Source organism: Protopterus annectens, chromosome 9.part0, assembly GCF_019279795.1.
Source record: "Protopterus annectens isolate FY-2018-M chromosome 9.part0, PAN1.0, whole genome shotgun sequence".
Taxonomy (NCBI): Eukaryota; Metazoa; Chordata; order Ceratodontiformes; family Protopteridae; genus Protopterus; species Protopterus annectens.
Window position 1 is genome coordinate 1,843,945,932 of NC_056743.1, and position 23,919 is coordinate 1,843,969,850.

General features: G+C 39.5%; 1 protein-coding gene across 1 annotated transcript in view; it reads left to right on the forward strand.

The window, feature by feature from the left end:
- The window catches only part of LOC122810800 (tyrosine-protein phosphatase non-receptor type substrate 1-like), a 402,967-nt gene that overhangs the window by 378,313 nt on the left and 735 nt on the right, over positions 1 to 23,919 (forward strand). The window lies entirely within an intron of this gene.

Genomic DNA, 23,919 nt, shown 5'->3' on the forward strand with positions numbered 1-23,919 from the left:
GGAAACAGGACTAAAGCTGTTAAGAGAAATGACATGGAAATCACCTGTATATAAGACAATTTGGACCAGACAGAGATTAAAAATTTAGTACATGAACAAATACAGACAAAATAGGAAGAAGTAGTGACAACTAGCTGGAAGCAACTAGTCAAGCCAAGCAGTCTAAATAACAAAGATAACAGAATTAGAAGAAACAATGCTAGCATATGATTTAAGTACAAAATCATTTACAGATCAGAGAAAAACATTTTCAACATCTAACATACTGATAAAGATCTATATAAGATGCATCACACAGCACTAATGCCATATCCTAGCACATCTAATGTGCTGAACTTAACCCTAGAAACCACCCTAGGAGACCTCTGTTAAAATCCACTGCTTAAACCATAGTAAACTACCCTAATACAGGACTGGTAGAATAGATGTGCAATTTCCAAATGTCTCTGTGATCAGCTTGTTAGATATGGGCTTCCTGAGGAAATGTAGCACAGTATGTGTGTGTGTGTGTGTGTGTGTGTGTGTGTGTGTGTGTGTGTGAGAGAGAGAGAGAGAGAGAGATGTAAATACACAACATCCTTAGAGGCAAAAACCTTAGTTATAAATAGTCATACAAATACATACACTACATCCCTCACACAAACTGCTTACCACACACATATATATTCTTATGCTGAGACACCTAAAAAAACCTTCCCAAACCTCAAAGCCCTTCTAAGTCATTTCATTGCAAGATACACAAATGTCCCACTTACTAGATTAGACAAGGAAAAGATAACTGTTAGTTGCTTATCTGGAGTTAGAATCTGTAATATCATTCATGCACTTAAGTCACTACACCCCAGGTACCAATATAATTCTGTCATAGCCTATGACGGTATAAATGGTCTGAAATGTACCTCACGGGACTATTTGAAAAGAGTCATTATGGATCTCACTGAATATGTGTCACAGATGCAAGCCTTGCACTGAGCAACAGTCTACCTTCACGTAGGATGATGCCACACTATGAACATAAAATCATTGATTTTAATAAGTGGCTTAGCTACTGGTGTCACTCCAAGGGGGCCACATATCTGTCAGCCTGGGAGGGCATGATTAATAGACCATGCTGTTGTGCAAAAGATGGTCTTTACCTGTCCCTTCTAGGCTTTTGGATATTGGCTAAAGCTTTACCTACCCCATTAGACCTTTTTAGACAACGCCAAAATGACAAACTACCATTATAGTAAACAAGACTCAAATGAGCCTTAAGGTTTTACTGCTCAAGGCTAAAAAAAATTGAACACCCTACAAACCCTCCTCACTCTGAAAAATTTAGACATCTGTGCCATAACTGAGACTTGCTTTAAAGCAATAGAAAGTTCTCTGGGAATCCAAGGCTACAGTGCCTTCCACACATTTTGACCAACAACAGCAGAAGCAAGGACTAAAGGTAGAAGTGTGCCAATCTATGTTAGCAGCAAATATATCTCCAGATTGGTTAAACAGGATGATGCTATGGTGTTCATCTAAGTGCAAGTCACCATAGATGAGGTACCTTACCATAACCTAACTAGCTATACATCATCATGCTTGCTGGACTTTATTCATACGAACACCCTGCATCACATAGTACACACTCCAGCCATACGATCAAATATATTGGCTCTACCTGGAAAACCCAGATGAACATGTAGCAATTAGGAACTATTCTCAGGCAAACTACATCCTCTTAGATGGCAGGTTGTCAAAATTCAAGGCTCCTTGTAACCCCAGTACCCCAGCTGCCTATGCAGAATCATTCAAAGAAATGTATACACATTTAAATGACTACACAGAAGCTGTCATATCCACCAAAAGTAAGTCCAAAACAAATACCAAAAACAAACCCTACTGGTGGAATCTTAACGTCAACAGGGTATATAACAAAAGTAAAAAAGTTATGCCCAAAATTAGAAAGAGCGACTGCCATACAGATGAGCTCTCTGATTCAACTAAACAAGAAACAAAGAGGTATAATTAAGTCCAAGAAGGCCAGCTAAGAGGTCAGGATAGCCTTACAGTCTATGGACAATCACAAGGCCTTCTTTAGCTCTGTTCAAAAACTTAAAAGTAACACAGCACTGCCATGAACTGTTGGTAAACAGCTCCAGCTTCATTGATCACAGAGACATACCAAATTTACTGGCTGATAAATTCAGCTCTAACTTTACCCTTCTCCAGCTCCCTGTGAAATCCCTTCTAACATACTCCTCCCAACTAGTAGCAGGTATCAGATTCTGGCAGAGCTCACTAAGGCCAACAACACTGCCTCAGTGGACCCCAACAATATCACTGGATGCCTCATGGATAGTCTAAAACATGACCTATCAGGGCCACTTGAGGTGCTCTTCAACTACCGACTCAAAGCAGGTTACGTACCAAGTGAATGGAAGACTGAAATGGTCATCTCTAATCATAAGAGTGGACCATCAACTGACCCAGGAAACTGCAACCCAATCAGTCTGACAAGTCACGTTTATATTACGTGATTGAACAATGAAATGTTCAAACATGTAATAATCAACATCTAAATGTTGAAATGCCATAAAGTTGAAAAGCAAAAAAAAAAACAAAACATAAAAATAACCAAACAAACCATAAACATGCTCTTGGTAGGGGGGCAAGCCACCCTGCACCCCTCACCCCCCCGCTACTTAAATATACCAACTCTGAGATTGCACTACAGTGCAGACAATGGAAAACTTCCATGTTTGCACTATACGGAGATCTCCATTGAACCGTTTGACATTCTGACAGCTCAACATTTAGGTGTCACTTAATACGTGTTCAAACATTTCACTGTTTGATCATGTAATATAGACCTGACAAGTCTAACATGCATAGCAATGTAATGAATTATCATGGAAATGATTAGCAAGGACATTGTCAACCTACAGACACTGGACCCATCCCAGTTTGGTTTTGTTATGGGAAGGTTGTGCTTACTTAACCTGATTGATTTCTTTGAGCAGTCACTAAGGCAATGGATGCATTTAAAACAGTGCATACCAAATAACTTGACCTGGCCAAGGCATTGGATTTGATACCCAACTCAGGCATTGTTGACAAACTCACCAAATTAGGCATAAATCCCTATATAACTCCCTGGATTGCCATCTGGCTCACAGATACGATGAAAGAAATCAGGATTGTGGTACCACTTCCACCAAGAAACCAGTCACCAACAGAGTACCTCAGGGCTCAGTGCTAGGCCTGGTCCGGTTTGGCATCTACTTCTCAGAAGTCGAGTCTAATGTCAAAGGCATTCGGCTCACCAAGTTAACTGATGACTGCAAATTGGAAGCTATCATAGATTCCCCAAATGATACCAACATCTTGCAAGAGGGTCTAACACAAACAAATGAGTGATGCCAAAGTCACTGCATAAAACTCAAGAAATGCATTATAATGCCCCTTGGGAAAATGTCCCCACAAGTTAATTACTCCATTGATAAAACACCCCTAACCATCATCCCAGCAGTTAGTGATCTGGAGACATATATAGACAGTATTCTGGCCTTTGTTCAACATGTAGCAAAGATAGTAAGAAAATCTTTCTGTCATCTAACATATAAACAAGGGTATGGTATCCAGATCTAAGAAAGTTATAGCATCACTCTACTAGCAATTATCAGATGCATCATTGAATACAATACTCCTTTGTCAAATGCCTAACTAGACACTTGCAACAGCTGGAGAATCCAGAACAAGAATACCATGTCCTACACAGTGTGTTTAAAGGCCTATCTCTGTATTTAGTCACCTACAGGCTAATGAGAGGCAATCTATGCCTGGCTTATCATGGCATTCTTAGATCCATCCTTGCTACACCTTCTGCGCTAACAACAATAGATCCAAGGATATGAACTTCCCTTGGGACATAAATAAAACATACTGGCGAGACAGATATGTGTGTCTTAAAGGATCCCTGCATTATGGAATAGGTTTCCCATCCAAGTGAAGCAGAGTTCATCTCTGGCCCTATTCAAAGGAACCCTTGATCACTGGATAGGAAATAACAAATTCATCCCCAGTTTTGCTCCCATGTATCTGATAGAAACAGACTTTCAGTAAGTAATATACTCTTCAATTAAGACTCCCCGACACACATACATACACACACACACACACACACACACACACACACACACACACACACACACACACACAACACCTAGCTGCATCCTTATAAACATAAATCCCTCCTAATAGATTTCCAAAGTACTCAGTAACAAAATTAGGTTGGGGTGTCAAGCTAGGTTTATAAAGGCTGTAATGGTCTTTAGACTAGTATCAATCTATGAATGAAGGGAAGGGAATACATTTTTCATAAGCCCATAACATGGGAATCTCTAGGGCTGGGTACTACAAAGGGAGGAGCTAGACTAGGAAAGAGAAAAGCTTACTATGTGATATATATTAGCATTTACTCCAAAAGCAGTATTGTGTGGGAATGGTGAATAGCACACACTATCAGACAAATAAAGGATTATTATAAAGTGAATGTGAAGGAAAAAAAGCCCAACATTTGGAATTTGTCAAAAAGTTTACTGCAATCTGAATAAATGCAGAAAATTGTAAAATCAACTAGACATTTGTTGGAAGATGGCAAATGTAAAGGTGGAGAGTGTAGAAGCTAAAGATGGTGCTAATGTCTTGATCTTAAATAAATATGTATGTATGTATATCTCTCTCTCTCTCTCTCTCTCTATATATATATATATATATATATATATATATATATATATATATATATATAGATATAGATATGGGACTAGGACTATTGAATGAAAGTTCAATAGTCGGAATCCAAAATACTGCAACACACTTTAACGAAAGCGCTTTCACCGAAAAAGCTCTTTCATTAAAGTCCGTCCAAAAAAAACCACTAAATCTTCTTTAATGCAGGGGGTCAAGCCCCCCTGCACCCCCCACACCCCCCTACTTTTTTATTCTCACTCTGCGGTCACACTACAGTGGGGAAAAGGGAATTCTCCCCTAACCACACCGTAGTGCAACTGGCACAACCAACATACATAACTGAAAGTACTGCTTCAGTGAACAGCAATTTCAGTTATGTATGTTCGGTGATTTCTGCTTCATCAGAAAGTGCCGTTGAGGATCTGTATGGATCCCATATAAATATATATATATATATATATATATATATATATATATATATATATATATATAGGAACACTTTATAATCTCGAAATACTGAAATGTCGAATTTCAGTATCTTGAGACTATAAAGTCAAATATTTAAAACAGCGAAAGTTCATAATCGCAAATTCAAATATCTCAAATTCACGGTTATGGCTTATGCTACATAATGTCCAGGATTGTATGTGTATGGTGTTCGGTGCCCTGTGTGGATTTAGGTGTAATGTCAGGTAAGTTAGTGTTTTGTAAGTGTTTTGGGTAGGAGTCTGACTGTGTGTGAGTGTGCTGATATATGTGATGTGAGTATGAGGGACTGTAAAATGTGCGTGTGTGAGTTTGCTTCTGTGTCCTGTTTGTGTGATCTCGGAGTGGAGCTTCCCCCCTGCTTATGTGTGTTGTAGCTGTTTGGATGTGTGTGATTTTGTTTGTTTTTGTTGTTATGTGGGTGCTGTGGTGTATGTGTGGACTGGTGTTTGCTGTGTGTTCGTTGTTTTGAATTTCACAGTTTTGGGTCGTAGTTTTGTTGTTTCGGTGTTTTGTGGATTCGATTTTATGGTCTCAAGATACTGATATTCGAGATTTAAGTATTTCAAGATTATGAAGTGAATCTATATATATATATATATATATATATATATATATATATATATATATATACACACACACACACACACACACACACACACACACACACACACACACACACACACACACATTTCTTTTCATGAAAACTGTTTTTGCAAGGTAGATGATTCTATAATAATTGCACACATGAATAAATATATAACTTTTGCGGTTGTTTCATTGATAACTATTCTTTCGATGTCAATATTTGATGTTCATAAGACACATGTAAAAGTGCAATGATATTTTTACACTTGAAAAATAAAGTGATATATTAAAACAGCCTTTTGCTCCCCTCCTGATCGCTCATGTCATCTCCCTTTCAGCTTTAGCATTTCTGTTCTTGCAGTCTTTACTGCCTTTGGCTTCCTTGTGCTGTACTTCCTCACTCCCCATGGCCTTTCTTTTCCACCTCTTATAGGCCCTAGGCATTGCCCAAATTATTACCTACATACTCTTGTTGGCCTTCTGTTTCTGACATTTTCTTGTTCTTCTCATCATTTTTGAATGACCCTAAGTACTCTAGCTCAGACTCATTGCCTTGGTTTGCTTACTTCATCAATTTTAGGCCCCTCTCCTAACTCACAAATAATCACCTTTCTCAGCACAGCATAATGCATTATTCTGAACCCCCACACCATTCACTTTGTCTTTTTATTTTTGCACATTCACCCTAATCTTAACCACACAATGCCAAGATGATTGTTGGCTAATTATGCCTTAACCTGAACATTTATAACTGCCACTGTACTGAATAGGAGCATGCCCAGAATGCTAACCTTTTCTAATGCAGTGCTGCACCAGCTGGCTAATACTCTCATGGTCCAAACACTTCCTAAACTTCTGCCACTTCTCTGCCATGGATATTGAAAATGTCTAGCTTCCCATTACACATTTAGCTCTATATGAGGATTGATTTCTTACTGCCACATCACTCTTCTCTCATCTCTTCTCATTACTGCTAAGTCTGATGAATGATACATTTTATTAACTCACCAGCCCCCTTTTCCTCTCTCTTACCTCTCAGCACACTTAAGTTACCTTTGTTCCTGTGTGCACCTTTGCCCATGTCCTGTTTTGGTGTTCTTCCTCCTCTGTAGCATATAGTCTGGTGCTCCTTTATAGAGACTGCTGTTCCACTACAATTTGTCCTTTCTCTTTCCTTCCAGAACAGCTTATAGTAAGGTTCCTCCATGTCCCATCCCACCTTGTTATTGGCCCTTGACCTTATTGTTGTAAATCAGCTTGCCAGTGGATAGTACAGCAGGAAGGGATCAGCTATGCTTCCGAATCTTTCCTCAGTGGATGATATTTCTGCCTGATGCTCTGCTATGTTGTTTGTTTAAGGTACTGTGGGAGGATATGATGGATTTTAAAATGTATACAACGCGTGAAAACAAAGCTGTACACAAGGATGCATGTTGCAGCACATTCAAGAATTACATTTTAAGTGTTTAGTTACATTTAAAATAAATAAGGTATTTTTTCACAGTGTTTCACTTGATTAAGTACTGGTTAAGCAGGCCCACTGTTACTCTTTAATTTCTCCATTGTGAAATGGGTTGTTTTAACAGTAATGCTGCACCAGCCATTATAAATACAAGCTAAGTACTGCACTGTAGTATGCATGGTGGGGGGGGGGGGTTCATTGATCTTACCCCCATAAGTTAGGAACAAAGTATGTAAACACTTGTTCAATGTGTTTTTTTTTACTTATGAGAATTTTGCAGTCAGAATCAAACTGAAAACAGATCACTACTTAAAGCTGAGTCAGGTGTACTTGTGATGTATGATAAGTTTCTATTTTTTTATCATATTTTGGGTTCCTTATGAGCAGAAGTGCTTGTTTACCTCAGACTTCTGGTGGCAACTGTGACACTCCTGCACTGGTCCAGTAATCAAGGAACCTTAATCCTCACCACTAGCAACAGTGAGGGATGCACACATTGGGAGGATGACAAGTACACACACAGTAAAGTACAATTTCCCTTAAGAGTACACAGAGCTCACAGTCAGTCTGGGGGCTTGTTTATCCCTCTTTCTCCAGATCCCCAATAAGGCTCACCACTGGCACAGCTATAGGGTTGAGATCTCAGCTGAGGGGTCAAGCCAAGATCTCCAGCACCCTCTCTGTCCAACCAGTGCTTTGTGTCCCTGCCCAAGTAGCTGACACACACTTTGAGATTTGATTTATGTACAAACACACACACACACACACACACACACACACACACACACACACACACACACACACACACACTCACACACACACACACACACACACACACACACACACACACACACACACACACACACAGACACACACACACACATGGTGAAGCCTGGCACAGGTTTACTAGCTATGCCCCCTGCTGCCCAGACTATAAGGTAGTTATCACTGCCACCAACCCCTACTTATCAGCTACTTAAAGGCCCTTACAAAGGGTGACCAATCCTACTGTGTAATGTTACTATTATCCAAATAGTAAGTGTGACCAAGGCTAAGGCTATTTAGGAGTGCCCTGTACAGTGTCACCAAATACATATGCAAGTACACTAAGAGCTTAAATATGTCTCATAAATATCATCCACAAAGATAGGTTTCAATATATTTAATAATAAATAATAAAAGAGCAAGACAATACTTAATCAACACAGTAACTGCAGAGTTCAGAATCACAGGAAATATTTTAAAACAACATTGCAGGACAGTCTCAAATGCATACAGAAAACATCTAAACTAATCTTTACTATATTCCTATCTATCTCTAAAAGAAATACTATACCTAAATCTTGCTTACAGAGCAACATGCAGGCAGAAGTGCTGAATGGATGCTTCTAGGTCCAAGACAAGATACGAAATGCCCAGTCTCTTTATCTGATAGAGTTCTTAAATTAATATCACATATTACTGCTGGGTTAGCCTGGATGACATCACTCTTTGTCACCTGTCTTCAGTTCCCAGGCTAACAGATACTTAACAAAATTTAACATTTCTGTGTGAAAAATACATACCTCTCAGATGTTTGCTCAGAAATACAAGTTCTAAAACAATTAAACACTTTTGCATTTGAAACCTAGTAATTATTTATGTTTCAAGACAATAGGACAACCTCTAGCTCTAGATATTGTGTCTGCTTATTGAAAAATAAAATCATAAAACACTTTACTTTTCAACTTATTTTCTTGAAGATTTGCAAGTTAAGTCTGTATGTTCCAGATTCTACTATTAAAACACACATTTGCACAGGTGTATAGTTTATTTACATTTATGTTCTTTTCCAGTAGGGTACACTGTGGTTACATTCTTGAAGCTCAGTGCATAACATACAGTTCAACACACACTTCTGCACCAGTAGTTTAATATACACATAACATATAGTTCTCTTACATTTGTAAGACAAGCATATGAATCATATTAATATTCAAAAATGACACATGACTATCCACAAAATTCAGGGTAGCTGGGCTGGCAGTGTTACATTTCTCACCTCCGTGAAAACTTAAGCTAGTCTTTCAAGTGATCCTTGAGAAATATTACTTGAGATGGTGAACCTATCTGGGAATACCGTACCCCATTCCCTGTCTTGAGAGCCTATCTGCATTGGCATTGCTAATCCCACTACTGTGCTGTTCTGTCATGTCATATGCTTGCAACCCTATGCTCCACCTTAGTAACTTGGCATTTTGCTGGCTGGCCCGGTGTAGCCATGTTAAGGGATTGTGGTCTGTAACTACAGTGAATTTCCTTCCATACAGATAAGGCTAAAGTTTCTACAGTGTTCATACTATAGCTAGGCATTCCTTTCCTACAGCTGCATAACATTTCTCCCTGGATTGGAGCCTACGACTGAGATAAACCACTAGGTGCTCTTCTCCCTCTGAAGAAACCTGGCTAAGTACAGCCCCCACCCCATGGTTTGAAGCATCCACCTGCACAACAAATCATTTGCTGTAATCTGGACTGGCTAACAAAGTGGGCCCTCCTAACACTCCTTTAAGCTTCTAGAATGCCTGCTCACATGCTGTGGCTCCCACTACCTTATCTGGCTTGTTTTTTCTGGTCAGAACTGTGAGGGGAGCAGCAAGGGTACTATAATTGGGGATGAACCTTCTGTAGTACCCTGCTGTCCCTATGAATGCCCTCACCTGCTTTTTGGTAACTGGTGCAGGCCATGCTTAGATGGCTTCCACTTTGGCAGGTTCTGGCCTGATCTTAACACTCCCCACTCTATGTCCCAGGTAGGTGACCTCTGCCATTCCCACCTGACATTTGCTGGGCTTAATGGTCAACCCTGCCTTCTGGACTCTGCCCAACACCTCCCTGACATACTGAAGGTGCTATTTTCAAGAATGTCTGTAGATGGCAATATCATCTATGCAATCAAGGCCAAAATCTCCTGCACAGGCTGATAAGATCTACCAGCCTCTGGAACATCACTGGCGCATTTCTCATCTGAAATGGCATCTTCGTGAACTCATAAAAGCCAAAAGGGGTCAGAAAGTCTGACCTATCTTGAGCACTGAGTGTCAAAGGCACCTGCCAGAAACCATTGGTAAGAACAATGGTGGTAGAATACTTAGCCCCACACAGTTGCTCTAGGGCTTCATTTGTCCTTGGCATGGAGTAAGCATCTGACTCTGTGTGACCATTTAATTTCCTTTAGTCCACAAAGAACCTGGTGTTGCCATCCTTCTTTGGTACCAGCACCACTGGGGAGGCTCAGGGACTTCTGGAGTCCTGAATTACCCCAAGTTCCAACATTTCCTGTATCTCCTCCCTCAGAGACTATTTGACTGTCTCATGCACCCTATAAGGGGCCTGCTTAATAGGCCTTTTGGGTCCTGTATCCACATAGTGCTGCACCAGGTGGGTGCACCCTGGTTTCCCAGTGAGCATGCCCCCAAACTCATGTAACACTACTTGGATTTCTCAAATCTGCATACGGGATAACTGCTAGGACATTGCTACCCCTTTCACTGAGGTGTCAGTCCAAGCCTCACTGAGGAAATCAGTCATCAGATCCCCTTCAGAACCCTCCTGACATCTACTGCAAATACTCATCATGGTAAGGTTTCATCATGTTAACATGGTACAATTTGTGCCCTGCCTTCTTCCTAGCAGTTCTACCATGTAAACATCACTGACCTTCCTTACTACCTTGTAGGGTCCCTCTCAGGCTGCCTGAATCTTGTTGTGTCTGACAAGAATGAGAACCATTACCTGCTGCTCTACAGCATACTGTCTTGCTTGAGCATTCCTCTCATACCAGACCTTTATCTGCTGTTGAGCTTCTGCCAGGTTCTCCTGGACCATGTCCATGAGTTCTCTGAGCCTTGTCCTGAGTGTTAGAACATATTCCACAACATACTCCTTGTGGGATTCACACTCACCCTCCCACTCATCTTGAATGAAATCTAGAAGTCTCCTCAGCTTATGCCCATACAACTCAAAGGGTGAAAAACCTGTGGATTCCTGGGGCACCTCTCTGTAAGCAAACAACAGATGGAACAAATATTTGTCCCACTTCGTCTTATACTGGTCTGTAAATGCCCTTAGCATCATTTTGAGTGCAGCGTTTAACATCTCAACAAGACAAGACCATTAGTCTGGGGATGGTAGGGGGTGGTCTTTAGGTGTTTCACCCCACAGTAATTCCACAGACAAACCAGCAGGTCTGACTTGAAATTGGCACCTTTGTCAGACAGTATTTCTTTTGGGAATTCTACCCTGCTGACAATCACTAACAAAGCATTTGCCACCTTTTCTGCCTTAATGAAGAACAGGGCCACTGCTTCAGGGCACCTTGTATAATCTATTACCACTAGGATATACTTTCTCCATGTGGAACTTGGGGTAGTCAGAGGCCCCACGATATCCATAGTTACCCTCTGAAATGGCTCCTAAATCACAGGCAAAGGCATCAAAGGAGCTTTCACCTGGTCTCCTGCATTGCCTACCTTTTGGCCCTCCTCACAGGTCCTGCAGGACCCTGTAACATCTCTGGAAATCTCAGGCCAATAAAAATTCTGCATAATATGTCTCTTTGTACATTTTATACCCATATGATCTGCAAAGGGAATATCGTGGGCTATGGCTAGAAGTGCCAGACAGTAGGCTCTGGGCACTACCAACTACTGTATTCTCTCACAGTCTAGCCCTCCCTCAGAGGTCCACTCTCTATACAGTAACCCTTTGCCCCAGTATACAGATTCTCCATTCCCTTGAGAAGCAGGTGCCTCACTAGCTACCGCCTTCAGGTCTTGTAATGTAGGATCTGAGAGCTAAGCCTGTCTCAACTCTCTCTTAGCAACCCTTCCCAGCTCCCCTTCCAAAGTAAGGCTGGTATTCTCTAACATCGGTCCCTCACTGTCAGCCCGTGTACTACTACTCACCTCTGCCCTTGCATTCACTCTGTCCAAGGAAATATCAGTACCCACAAGCAGCTGTGGCTCACATTCAGTCTCACTACTACAGGGTAGTTCCCTTCCTGAAGTTACCAACTCATCAGTCCTGGCTGCAAGTGTGCAGTCTGTTTGAGTCTCCCCCAGGCTACCAGACCAACATGTTTGTCTCCAAGCCTGACTGTGTGCAACTGTATGCACACAGTACTGCATTATCAAAATCATTCCCTACCAGGACATCTGCAGGGATATCCTCAAACACACCTACTTGCTCACTTCCTTTTCCACTTCCCAGTCAAGTTGAATCCTAGCCAAAGGTATTTAGAATGGGGTCCCTCCTAAAGCTCTGACTGGAGTAGACTGCCCAAGCAAGTAGTGCTCCTCTGTAACCATTGCAGACTCCACAATTGTTAGGTCAGAGGCTGTGCCTCTCTTAGCCATGGCCTCTTTCCCATTCACTAAGATAGGATATAACCTTTTGAATATAAAGTAGTGAGATGACCAACCACGATGTGCAAATTCTTCTTTTGACTGAAAAAATCCAAATGGCAGACACGGTATAAAACGTATTCCAGTTTATTAAATAAAAATGAGCGCTTTCGCGTAGTTCTAAGCTACACTTCTTCAGATAACTTTCTTACAAATGAAGCTACACTTATATACTAAAAAAGGCAGGATGTAAATTAATTAATTGCTTTAATCACACACTTAATTGGTTATGTCTTAACCCATTCACTACTAAGCTAGCAAAACATGTATACAGCAAGTTAAACTCAGTTAGAAATGTCAGTCAACATTTAGAAATCAAATGCTGAAACAAATGACAAGCTTAAATCTCTAAAATATAGACATTGTGTTTCTAGATCACTAACCAAATGAGCAGAATACATAACTACCTCCTTAGTGTATAAAGTTCCAATCCTTAGATATTTAATTTGTATAATAACAAAACATATAAAATGTTCTATATCTAATAGTGTTAAAGGTCATATATATGTTTATCATAAAACTAAATTATTTACTATTAATACCACATATTATTGACCGTTTTTAATAATGTACCTATTTAGTATATATATATATATATATAGCTGATGTATAACTACATGTAATATTTATTTGATTCAATAAAATATCTTAAAAAATATCTTAAAAGTGTATATATTATGCATATATGCATATAAAAACTAATATACTTAAACAACATATATAGTGTGCACATCAATTTAAATATGGCGTCACAAATATGCATATATGTGCAAGTAAAGCATAAAGAGTATATACATTATGCGTATCACTCGTTGACGAAAACCATAATGCACCCTATAAAAATAAACTAGGAGAAGCTCATAGCCCCACTAGAATCAAACACTAAGGCCAAATCAGGCATCTATGACAGCCTCATGTATAAAAATGCCTGATGCGAAATCATCAGACCGGAAGTTATATGAACATGTCTACCATATGAATAAAATTCTTTCAGATATACAAAATGTATAGTATATATGACGATATATGTAATTAATCATAATAGAATTACTATTGTATATAGAACAGATCCAAGTACTTATAGCACGAAGCAGATGAATTACCTAACCATAATATGGACTAACAGAAAACAAACTGATAAATATTGCCATTTATAAAAACACAAAAATGTGTAGATATGAAACTAAAGTAAAAAATGATAAGTATAAAAAATACATAGTCATATATAAAAATTAGACTAAATAAATAAATAAATACACATATATATCAATTCATTTTCTCCCCACTAGTACTGGTTTAATAGAAACATAGTTGTTTATACCAGGGGGTAAATGTGCTGCTAACTTCATTATCCAATGTAGTTCAGCAAGAGCTAGTTGATTGTCCGCATTACCTCCTCGTTTATTATGTTGAACCAATTCTATTACTCTAAAGTTAAAACTATGTGTCGGACATTCCATGATATGCCTTGCTAACGCATTGCTGTCATCTCTCTTACGAATGTCATACAAATGATTGTATATGCGATCACGTAGTCTCCTTTTCGTGAGACCTACGTAGAACGCTGGACATGACACGCAATTGGCTAGGTAGACCAAATTGGTGCTACTACAGTTATCATAAAAACTAGGTCGAAAAATATAATCCATATATGGATGCTTAAACATTTGTGATTTAGTGATATATTTGCATCTGTTACAATGATGACAAGGGTAAGTACCCTGTGTCAAAAACCTATTCATTGTTACCTTGCCTTTATCAGTAGAAACACCATGATCTTTACATAGGATCAATTTCAGATTGTCGCTATTCCTATATTGGAACCTGGGTTTACTACCTACCATGTAGTTTATGTGTGTATGCATGGTAAGTATATGCCAATTACTGGAGATAACCCGTCGTATGTTGTCAACATCACTGGTATATCTCATTAGATAATTGATCTTATCCTCTCTGTTCCTAGTCTTCTCAACCCCTAAACGTCTTATTGCTCCTTGGGTGGTAACTGCAGAACCTATACGCATAGGATGCATATCTCCCAAGACATCATGCCTTATGTCCCTAACCATCTTGATACTATACCCTCTATTCAAAAATAAAGTTTCCAAAAAGTCAGCTTCCTTTCTTAGAACTTCAGGTTCATCACATAGTCTAGAAATCCTAATAAACTGACTTCTCACGATACCTTGAAAAGTATGCCTCGGGTGCATACTATCATAGGTCAATAGACCATTCTTCCATACCGGTTTCCTGTATAGTGAGGATGTAATGGACCCACTATCTGTCAACTTAAGAGTAACATCCAAAAAGTGTATCTCCTTGGGTGAGTATTCTTTTGTAAACCTAAGGAAATTGGTGGTGGTATGTAAATATTCCAAAAATATAGCAAACATATCAATAGGTCCCTCCCAGATGATAAATATATCATGCACGAAATGCTTGTAGTATCTCACAGATTTAAACTGTTCATGGTTGAATAAATACAATTTCTCCCACCAGTACACTACAAGGTTAGTGTATGTATTTGCACAGGGGGTGCCCATGGCTACCCCCCACTGTTGCAAATAATACATATCGCCAAAGGAAAAAACATTATTTGTCAGGATGGTATCCAATAGTTGGCAGATCAGTATAATCCTAGCATTGGTGAATGATGTCTCCTTCACCAATAGTTCTCTAATGTATTGTACCCCGATCTCATTAGGGATCGAGGTAAATAAACTTTCTACATCAAGCGTGATAAGAAAGTATTGTGATGTTACATTATTAAGTTGTACTGACTGCAAAGTATCTAACAAGTGATGTGTATCTTTTAAAATGGATGGAAACATGTTCACTACTGGTCGCAAAATACTCTCTAGGAAGACAGATATATGTGAGGTTACCCAGCCATCCCCCGATACAATCGGTCTCATGGGTATGGGGTGAACCTGTTTATGAATCTTGGGTATTCCTTTAATAGTGGGTATCATTGGGTGTTGTATAAATAAATATTCAAATGTCTCTATACTTATTTGTCGGCAAGTCAAAAGATCTTGCAAGATGTCATTTACTGTCTGTATGATATGCAACACTTCATGATGATCTATTTCTTTATAAGTAGTACTATCAGATAACATATTGTTCATGTTGTCAACATATTCATGAGTGTTCAAGATCACAACTCCCCCCCCCCCCTTATCTGCTGGTTTTACAACTATTGATGAATTAGTTTTTAAATTAGACAAAGACATTGACTCCAAGTTAGTGAGGTTATAAAATCTCCCTTTCTTATTTCTAACTGAGAACAAAGAATAATAGTCCTTTTCACAAAGTTTGAGAAAGCACTCCACTGGTGGAGGCATAGGCGGTAAAAAAGTACTTTTGTTCCTGAAGGGTATCAATGGAACATTAACTGTAGAGCTTCCGTTCATTTCTAGAAAATAAAGTTTCAAACATAGTTGTCGACAAAAAAGTCTCAGATCTATCAGAGTTTCTGTGAGAACAGCCGGGGAAGCAGGAATGAAGTTGAGTCCCCTGTTTAGAAGGGAAATACTCGCACTGTCCAACACAAAATCAGAACAGTTAAAAACCAGAGAAGTCAATACCTGGTTCTCCTGTTCTGTACAGTCCTTTCTTCGGAAAGTTTCCTCTTCCGATATCCCCTGCTGTTGGACCGTCCTCGCTCCCATTGCTTCATCTTCTTTTGATAAGGTAAAAAAGGGGTCGCTGCATTATTTGTCGATACGATGGTTTTAGGTACAGCTCCTAATGCACGAGGAGCTTGATTAAGTTGTAATGCCTCCTGATTGGGGTGAGGTGTGTCAGTATTGGAACTCTCATAGTTATCCGTTTCGACAACACTAACCAACAGAATCTCAGTCTGTCCAGGGATAGCCATATTATTAGAAGGCATCAAAGACGTATAGGAAAGAGACACTTCATTAGCTTCATTAGCAGTGCTAGCAATGTTACATTGTCTAGGTAACTGATTAGAAGCAGAGGCTTGCACTGATTGGGACCTCGGCCAAACAAACACCTGGCCTTTTAAGAAGTCATTGTGATCCCTCAACAGCTTGTGCTGTTTGGTAACTTTAAGTCTATCACTGAAAGCTTTAACCTGTTCAAAAACATGGCATACCTTGTTGACACAATATTCAGAATTAAACTGTTCAGTTATCTCCTTATAAATTGCATCAGTTTTATTGCATAGCTCAGTTTCCAATGGTTGAAAATATTTAAGCATCAATCTTGCATAACTGAAACCAAGTTCAATATTAAGGTCTTGCCACTGCTTCAATAGCAAAGGATGTGAGTCCCCATACGTGGGCATGCAAAATATCCGCATGCCTCTGGGGACAACTTTAAAGTGCAAACATGCATCTAAATGTAGTCTCTGCCATGAGTAACGCTGTATTTGATACAGATTATTTTCTAAGTTTTTCAACAAGGCAAAAAAATCAGTCAAATTCTCACCAGATTCTTGAGGTTGAACCTGCCCCGATACATTGCTGAGATCTAGAGACAATAAAGGGTTAGACTCTTGTGCTAAGAGCCCAGTCCAAAGTGCAGATGCATCCCTCGACTCCAGATAAACAGTAGACGATGTGGCAGCAATATCCATCGTGTGCGGAGAGTAGCCAACAAAAAGAAGGAGGACCAAATATATAACAAGGAAGGCTAACCCTTCACTGAAAGGACTTCTCACCAAAAAAACAGAAAAATGAATATAAAGTAGTGAGATGACCAACCACGATGTGCAAATTCTTCTTTTGACTGAAAAAATCCAAATGGCAGACACGGTATAAAACGTATTCCAGTTTATTAAATAAAAATGAGCGCTTTTGTGTAGTTCTAAGCTACGCTTCTTCAGATAACTTTCTTACAAATGAAGCTACACTTATATACTAAAAAAGGCGGGATGTAAATTAATTAATTGCTTTAATCACACACTTAATTGGTTATGTCTAAACCCATTCACTACTAAGCTAGCAAAACATGTATACAGCAAGTTAAACTCAGTTAGAAATGTCAGTCAACATTTAGAAATCAAACGCTGAAACAAATGACAAGCTTAAATCTCTAAAATATAGACATTGTGTTTCTAGATCACTAACCAAATGAGCAGAATACATAACTACCTCCTTAGTGTATAAAGTTCCAATCCTTAGATATTTAATTTGTATAATAACAAAACATATAAAATGTTCTATATCTAACAGTTAAAGGTCATATATATGTTTATCATAAAACTAAATTATTTACTATTAATACCACATATTATTGACCGTTTTTAATAATGTACCTATTTAGTATATATATATATATATATATAGCTGATGTATAACTACATGTAATATTTATTTGATTCAATAAAATATCTTAAAAAATATCTTAAAAGTGTATATATTATGCATATATGCATATAAAAACTAATATACTTAAACAACATATATAGTGTGCACATCAATTTAAATATGGCATCACAAATATGCATATATGTGCAAGTAAAGCATAAAGAGTATATACATTATGCGTATCACTCGTTGACGAAAACCATAATGCACCCTATAAAAATAAACTAGGAGAAGCTCATAGCCCCACTAGAATCAAACACTAAGGCCAAATCAGGCATCTATGACAGCCTCATGTATAAAAATGCCTGATGCGAAATCATCAGACCGGAAGATATATGAACAGGTCTACCATATGAATAAAATTCTTTCAGATATACAAAATGTATAGTATATATGACGATATATGTAATTAATCATAATAGAATTACTATTGTATATAGAACAGATCCAAGTACTTATAGCACGAAGCAGATGAATTACCTAACCATAATATGGACTAACAGAAAACAAACTGATAAATATTGCCATTTATAAAAACACAAAAATGTGTAGATATGAAACTAAAGTAAAAAATGATAAGTATAAAAAATACATAGTCATATATAAAAATTAGACTAAATAAATAAATAAATACACATATATATCAATTCATTTTCTCCCCACTAGTACTGGTTTAATAGAAACATAGTTGTTTATACCAGGGGGTAAATGTGCTGCTAACTTCATTATCCAATGTAGTTCAGCAAGAGCTAGTTGATTGTCCGCATTACCTCCTCGTTTATTATGTTGAACCAATTCTATTACTCTAAAGTTAAAACTATGTGTCGGACATTCCATGATATGCCTTGCTAACGGATTGCTGTCATCTCTCTTACCAATGTCATACACAGGTCCTGCAGGACCCTGTAATATCTCTGGAAATCTCAGGCCAATAAAAATTCTGCATAATATGTCTCTTTGTACATTTTATACCCATATGATCTGCAAAGGGAATATCGTGGGCTATGGCTAGAAGTGCCAGACAGTAGGCTCTGGGCACTACCAACTACTGTATTCTCTCAGAGTCTAGCCCTCCCTCAGAGGTCCACTCTCTATACAGTAACCCTTTGCCCCAGTATACAGATTCTCCATTCCCTTGAGAAACAGGTGCCTCACTAGCTACCACCTTCAGGTCTTGTAATGTAGGATCTGAGAGCTAAGCCTGTCTCAACTCTCTCTTAGCAACCCTTCCCAGCTCCCCTTCCAAAGTAAGGCTGGTATTCTCTAACATCGGTCCCTCACTGTCAGCCCGTGTACTACTACTCACCTCTGCCCTTGCATTCACTCTGTCCAAGGAAATATCAGTACCCCCAAGCAGCTGTGGCTCACATTCAGTCTCACTACTACAGGGTAGTTCCCTTCCTGAAGTTACCAACTCATCAGTCCTGGCTGCAAGTGTGCAGTCTGTTTGAGTCTCCCCCAGGCTACCAGACCAACATGTTTGTCTCCAAGCCTGACTGTGTGCAACTGTATGCACACAGTACTGCATTATCAAAATCATTCCCTACCAGGACATCTGCAGGGATATCCTCAAACACACCTACTTGCTCGCTTCCTTTTCCACTTCCCAGTCAAGTTGAATCCTAGCCAAAGGTATTTAGAATGGTGTCCCTCCTAAAGCTCTGACTGGAGTAGACTGCCCAAGCAAGTAGTGCTCCTCTGTAACCATTGCAGACTTCACAATTGTTAGGTCAGAGGCTGTGCCTCTCTTAGCCATGGCCTCTTTCCCATTCACTAAGATAGGATATAACCTTTTGTGGTAGTTTGGTACCCTTGTTATCTTGAGACAACTTACTCCTCACATTTTTGTCATTCCCACTTACTGGCTCTCCAACCTTTTGTTCCCCACCTTGCCTATCTATATACTACCTGGCCCCACTTTTTGCATTTAAAACATTTAATCTTTGGTCATGGTCATACATGTACCTGAACTAGTGGCTTCCTTTGCTACTGGTGGACTCTGTTGGGACAGTCTGGACTATCCACCGTGGGTTTCCTTAGACCCATGAGCAGCACTGGGTGTCCCTTTTCTGTGCAGTGATGCCCTGCTTGCTAGGTATAGGTCTCCCTTCTTCCCCAACTCATCTGCAGTAGTGGATTGTCTATCAGCTAACCAAATTCTCATGTCCTCAAGCAAAGTGCTAAGGGCTTGTTCCCTCACCAAAAGGTCTGACAGCTCTTTAAATGTGGTGAGCTGACATCCACTCACCAACCTATGAAAATAAATACTTAGTTCAGCAACATATTTACACACACTTTCCTTTACCTTACGTCTTTGCTCACAAAACATTTTCCTATAAGCTTCATGTGTTAACTTAAAATAGTCTAACCAACAATTCTTTGCAACATTATAATTTAAACAATAAGTATATCAGACAGTTTAGAAATTACAGTTACAGCTTTACCATGGAGTAAGGGGGGCAGGAGCCATACTCACAGCCCTTGGTCAACATTATGCTGTTTACATTCCCCCTCAAACATATGAATGAAACCTATCAAAATTATCCCCAACTGTAAATTGTGGAAGAAATTTACTGACCTTTGTCACTTCTGAGGTTCCATTTACTCCCTTCCTCATTACCTCCATGACTCTGGCGAAGATTTAACATCTCCTTTTCATGTTGCCTCTGAATCTCATTCTCCTCAGCCTACAGTCATTGCAGTTTCTCATTTTCCTCAACCTCCAGATGTCTCAGTCTCTCTGCTGCTTCTATTTTCAAATGCTTAGCCTCCAAATCAAGCCTCTTTAACTTCATATGGATTTTTAATTCCTCTTTGGAAAGGTTGAGTTGTCCATTTTCTGAGAGATGAACATCTCTGCAGCCAGTCTGGTTGTCCTCCTGGTTGCTATTCTGTGATGCAGCTGTGACTAAAGCTGCAGTCAAGTCTGTTTTAGTCCAGTTGGCATGCACCAGTCCTTCAACCTGACACATCTCAGCCAAATGGCTTCTTTTCAGCTTGCCATACTCCTCTGCTGACATGTTTGCCTGCTCTGCCTGACTAACAAGCCAACAACAAAAAAAAAATAAAACAATTGTGAGATGAACTCTGAATGTTCACTGCACGGCTGATTGAGACTACAAACACCTTCAGTGACCACTGTACACAGGCTGCAGGAATTCAGTATCCACACCGCTACAAGCCAATTAATATGTGATGTGGCTAACTCACCACTATCACCCAATTAATATGTGATGTGGGTATCCCACCACTGCGAAAAATTAATACCTGATGCCCCTGCACTGGCCCTGTAATCAAGAGCCTCAATCCTCATCACTAGCACCAGTGAGGGATGTACACATTGGGAAGATGATGAGTACACACACAGTAAAGTACAAATTCCCTTAAGAGCACACAGAGATCACAGTCAGTCTGGGGCTGGTTTCTCCCTCTCTCTCCAGATCCCCAGTAAGACTGCCCACTGACACAGCTGTAGTATTAAGATCTCAGCTGAGGGCTCAACCCAAGGCCTCCAGTACCCTCTGTGTCAAACCAGTGCTTCGTGTCCCTGCCCAGCAGTTGACACACATACACTTTGAGATTTGATTTATATACAAACATACACACAGCTGGGGAAGGCTGGCACAGGTTTACTAGCTATGCCCCCTTCTGCCCAGACTATAAGGTAGTTATCACTGCCACCAACCCCTACTTATCAGCTACTTAAAGGCCCTTACAAAGTGTGGCCAATCCCACTGTGTAATGTTGCTATTATCCAAATGGTAAGTGTGACCAAGACTAAGGCTATTTATGAGTGGCATGTACAATATCACCAAATATTTATGCAAGTTCATAGGTTCATAGGTGTGCACTAGGCTAATGGCCCTGGAGCCTTTACAAGCCTAGCCCATAGAAGTGCCCTGGCATCATGCCGCCTGATGTTAGTTCCCAGTGCCTCAATCAAGTAGAGCCACTGGAGTGATCCCTGGGGTAAACTTTCTATTTCTCATCGAGATTTCTCTTGTATAGGGCCAGTGAGGTGCTCTGCTTGACATGTATGGGAAGTCTATTCCAGAGCATGGGTAGTCTCTGCATTATGAACCTGTCCCTCCAGCATGTTCTGTTGATTGTGGTAATAAGGTTGAGGTATCTGGACCATGTGGTGTGACATGATTGGGATTTCTTTAGATGTATCATTTCTAACAGAGTTGGGTCAGACACAGCTTTATATGTCAAGCAGAGGTCGCCTCTTTGTAGACGATATGAGACAGAGAATAGCTGGAGTCTTTTGAGTCTGTCCAGGTAGGACATGTGTTTAAGACCTAGGATCCTCTTTGTGAGGTGCTTTTGTGACCTTTCCAGCTGTTGCATGTGCCTAGTTAGGTACATGCCAAATGGGGCATTATACTCGATGATTGGCCTAATGAGGGAAGAGTAGAGAGTAATGATGACCTCTTTCTTCCTGGATGCAAAACCCATGGTAATGAGATGTGACACATAGAGTGACTTTCTGACCACAGTGGCAATGTGGTGGTTGAAGGAGAGGTTGCTGTCAACCTATGTCCCCAGATCTCTTATAATGCCTTCATTGTTCTGTGGGCTCCCATTAATGTGGTAATTAGTGGGAACTGAGTTTTTACTAAAGGGGATGATGATGCATTTTTTGGCATTAAGCTTAAGGCCATGGTTTTGACACCAGTCATTGGTCTCAGTGAGGCCTTTCTGTAAGATGTCTACATCACTTGGAAAGTTAATAATGGCTCCCAGCTTGCAGTCATCTGTGAACCTGGTCAGCCAGAATTCCTCCGTGCTGGCCTGGAATTCTGAGAAGTAGATGCCAAACAGGAGAGGACCCAGGACTGATTCCTGTGGGACTCCACTCTTGACTGGTCGGCAGTCTGATTTGGAGTCCGCTACTTTCACACTGTGGATTCTATCTGTGAGCCAGTTTGCAACCCACCTAGTGATATAACGGATGATGCCTAGTTTGGTGAGTTTATCAATAATTACTGAGTGGGGAATGGTATCAAAGTACTCTAAGAGCATAAATATGTCTCACAAATATCAGCCACATAGATAAATTTAAGTATATTTAATAATCAATAATAAATGAACAAGACAATACTCAATCAACGCAGTAACTATAGAGTTCAGAATCACAGGAGATATTTTAAAACAACATCGCAGGACAGTTTCAAATGAATACAGAACTAATCTTTACTATATTCTTATCTATCTCTAAAAGAAATACTATACCGAAATCTTACTTTCAGAGCAACATGCAGGCAGAAGTGCTGAATGGATGTTTCTAGGTCCAAGACAAGATACAAAATGCTCAGTCTCTCAGTCTGAAGGAGTTCTTAAATTAATATCACATATTACTGCTGGGTTTGCCTGGATGATATCACTCTTTATCACCTGCCTTCAGTTCCCAGGCTAACAGACACTTAACAAAATTTAACATTTCTATGTGAAAAATACATATCTCTCAGATGTTTGCTTAGAAGTGGAAGTCATAAAACAATTAAAAATGTTTGCATTTGAAACCTAGTAATTATTTCTGTTTCAAGACAATAAGAAAATCTCTAGCTCAAGACATTGTGTCTGCTTACTGAAAGATAACACAACCATAAAACACTTTACTTTTTAACTTATCTTCTTGAAGTTTTGCAAGTTAACTCTGTATGTTCCAATTTCTCTATTAAAACATACATTTGCACAGGTATACAGTTTATATACGTCTGTTCTTTTCCAGCAGGGTACACTGTGGTTACATTCTTGAAGCTTAGAGCAATACAGTTCAACTCACATTTCTGCACCAGTAGTTTAATATACACATAACATATAGTTCTCTTACATTTGTAAGACAAACATATGAATCATATTAATATTGACAAAT